Source organism: Sorex araneus, chromosome 5 (assembly GCF_027595985.1).
Source record: "Sorex araneus isolate mSorAra2 chromosome 5, mSorAra2.pri, whole genome shotgun sequence".
Taxonomy (NCBI): domain Eukaryota; kingdom Metazoa; phylum Chordata; class Mammalia; order Eulipotyphla; family Soricidae; genus Sorex; species Sorex araneus.
Genome location: NC_073306.1, coordinates 124,797,624 through 124,800,782, shown reverse-complemented (window position 1 = coordinate 124,800,782; position 3,159 = coordinate 124,797,624).

The following is a 3,159-nucleotide window of genomic DNA, read 5'->3' as shown; positions in this document are numbered from 1 at the left end:
ATTATTTGTTTCATTTGTTGTCTGGCAGGACTTTAGGCTAGATGGGAAATTCCCGCAGGAGAAACCCAAAACGAGGCTGCTAGCTGCGGACGCCCCGCTGTCCGGGATCCCGGTATTCCATCCATTCCCGTGGTCCTACCCCCCCACACCCTCGCCACCCCCGCCCTTCCCGGGGAGCAGCTAGACCCAGAAGACACGGATGAAAAGACTCGTCCCAGTGACTACATTCCCCAGAGGTCTCTGCGCACGGGGCAAAGGCCAGGCACGCTTCCCGTCTGCACGAGTGCGAGTCTCTATCCTGACAGTCGGCTTGGGTTGATGCTCCAAAGGGGGGTTGCTTCGGGCTCTCCTGGCGGGGCTCGGGGGACCAGGGGACCATATGGGCTGCTGGGGACCGAACCCAAGTCGGCCGCGTGTAAGGCAAACGCCCTACCCGCTGTTCTGTCGCCCAAACCCCCCGCCGATCCGACAGCTCTGCCCTCCTCTCGTCTCCGTCACCAGCCTAACGGGGTCCCCAGACTTCGGGCAGTCCCAGCATCGACCCCATCTAAACAGCTAGGAGTAAATACTCACCGCCAGGCCGTCTGGGAAATGTAGTTTCCCGGAAGACTTATGGGAAACTGAGTCGGGGAGGGCTCGTCCCTTGTCACTTGGTCTGCGCTGGCATTAGTTCTGAGCCTTTTCCTGAACCGCAGAGAGTACGGGGTTCGAGTTATTGCCAGTGGCTCCTACTACCCCCTGGCCGCCACTTCTTGGACCAGCCTCTTGAGTCCCTGCCGCCTGTATATTTGACGGTGTATATAACCTGATTCTCCTGACCCTGGGTAAATTGTAAATTCTAGAAACTCAATAAGTTCTGGGGCTGGAGTAATAGCACAGCGGGTAGGGCGTTTGCCTTGCACGCGGCCGATTTGGGTTCGATTCCCAACATCCCATATGGTCCCCCGAGCACCGCCAGGGTAGTGCAGAGTGCAGAGCCAGGAGTCAGCCCTGAGCATCGCCGGGTGTGACCCAAAAAGCCAAAAAAAAAAAGGAAAAAAGAAAACTCAACAAGTTCTTTCACCTGGGCCTCTGCAGCAGCCAAACAAAATACACGCAGGCCAGAGAGACAGTACACGGGGTACGACAATGGGACTGGAGCGATAGTGCAGCGGGTAGGCCACTTGCAGGTTTGATCACGGGCACCCCATATGGTGCCCTGAATACCACCAGGAGTAATTCCTGAATGCAGAGCCAGGAGTAACCCCTGACCATCACCTGGTGTAACCCAAAGCGAACCAAAAACTGGGTAAGACATTTGCCTTGTATGGGGTTGGATTCCCAACACCATATCACTGAGTAAGGATGGGAGCTGTGAGGACCCCCTAAGGTAGCTACTGAGCACTAGCCCCCAACGAAGCACTCCAGCTGCTGCAAAGTTAATGTATAAACTAGCAGTCTTCAATATTTTCACACCTGAACACCAACACCTGTCCTACACAACGGTCCACAACACCAGCAGCTATAAGCGAGGCAACAGACCAGCGGTTTTCAACCTTCCTACACCTGCTGACCAGCCAGTTCTGTGGGCTGAGAGTTGAGGACCACTTACATATACGCCATTAATCAGTTATTGGATTACCTCGTACTGCGGGATCTTCCCCAGGACCCATTCTCATTCCTGCACCTCGTCCTCACCTATAACTGAGCTATCTTCAGAAACAATCCCTGGACCCCATTCCTTTGTGGAAATCAGTCTCCTCTGAGTTTTTCTTCCCCTACCCAACCTAAAATCCTGAAAAATTCTGTGTCTGGATTCCTTGTTTAACAATCCCAAATCACAGATGCATACAATTGCAGCTTTAGTTTTAAGTTAGGTCCTCCTGGAAAGAGGAAAAAAAAAAATTGTTGTTGCCTTTATAATGCAACTGCGGAGCTGAAGTGGTAGTATAGTGGGTAGGGCGTTTGCCTTGCACGTGGCTGACCTGGGTTTGATTCCCAGCATCCCATATGGTTCTCCAAGCACTGCCAGGAGTAATTCTTGAGTGCAGAGCCAGGAGTAACCCCTGAGCATCGCTGGGTGTGACCCAAAAATCAGTAAATAAATAAACAAATAAATAAAACATAATGCAATATTCTCAAAGATTGTTGCCTTTAAAATAAAAGCCTGACACTTTTACCTACAAGGCCCTCAAATCGATGGTGCAGTGTAATTCTGGAGAGTTAGAATACAAATTCCCAATGGCAGTACATGTGACGCTGAGAGCTAGTGCGGAGAACAAGGTTTTGGAAGGATTCTTGGTTTGGTTTTGGGGTTTTATTTGGATTTTTTTTTTTTGCTTGGTTTTGGGCCACACCCAGAAGTGCTAAGGGCTTGCTCCCATCTCTGCACCCAGGAATCACTCCTGGCAGGCTCAGTGGAACATATGAGGAGCAATGGATCAAACCCTAGTCGGTCCAAGTGCAAAGCAAGAGCCCTATCTGCAAACTATCACTCTGGCCCCTTGAAAGGGCTTTCTTTTCTGTTTTTTTTTTTTCTTTTTGGGTCACACCTGGCGATGCACAGGGGTTACTCCTGGCTCTGCACTCAGGAATTACCCTGGCCATGCTCAGGGGGACCATATAGGATGCTGGGATTTGAACCCCGGGTCGGCCGCATGCAAGGCAAACGCCCTACCCGCTGTGCTATCTCTCCAGCCCCGAAAGGGCTTTCTTTTCTTCACCCCATGCTTGTCCTTCTGAAAGGGCAGAGAGAATGTGGAGTGAAGCATAAGATATTAACACAAATATTCTAGAATGCCCTATTGGTTTTTCTTGGGGGGGTGTTGTTGTTGTTTTGTTTTTGTTTTTGTTTTTGTTTTTGTTTTTGTTTTTTTGCTTTTTGGGTCACACCTGGCGATGCTCAGGGGTTACTCCTGGTTTTGCACTCAGGAATTACTCCTAGTGGTGCCCTGGGGGACCATATGGGATGCTGGGAATCGAACCCGGGTCGGCCATGTGCAAGGCAAACGCCCTCCCTGCTGTGCTATCGCTCCCGCCCTAGAATGCCCTGTTGGTTTAAACCAAAAGCAGAGGATACTCTGAAGACTCATAAATGTTAACCGACGTACAAAGAATGAATTAGGGACAGGAGCAATAGTATAGCATGTAGGGCACTTGCCTTGCACATGCTTGACCTGA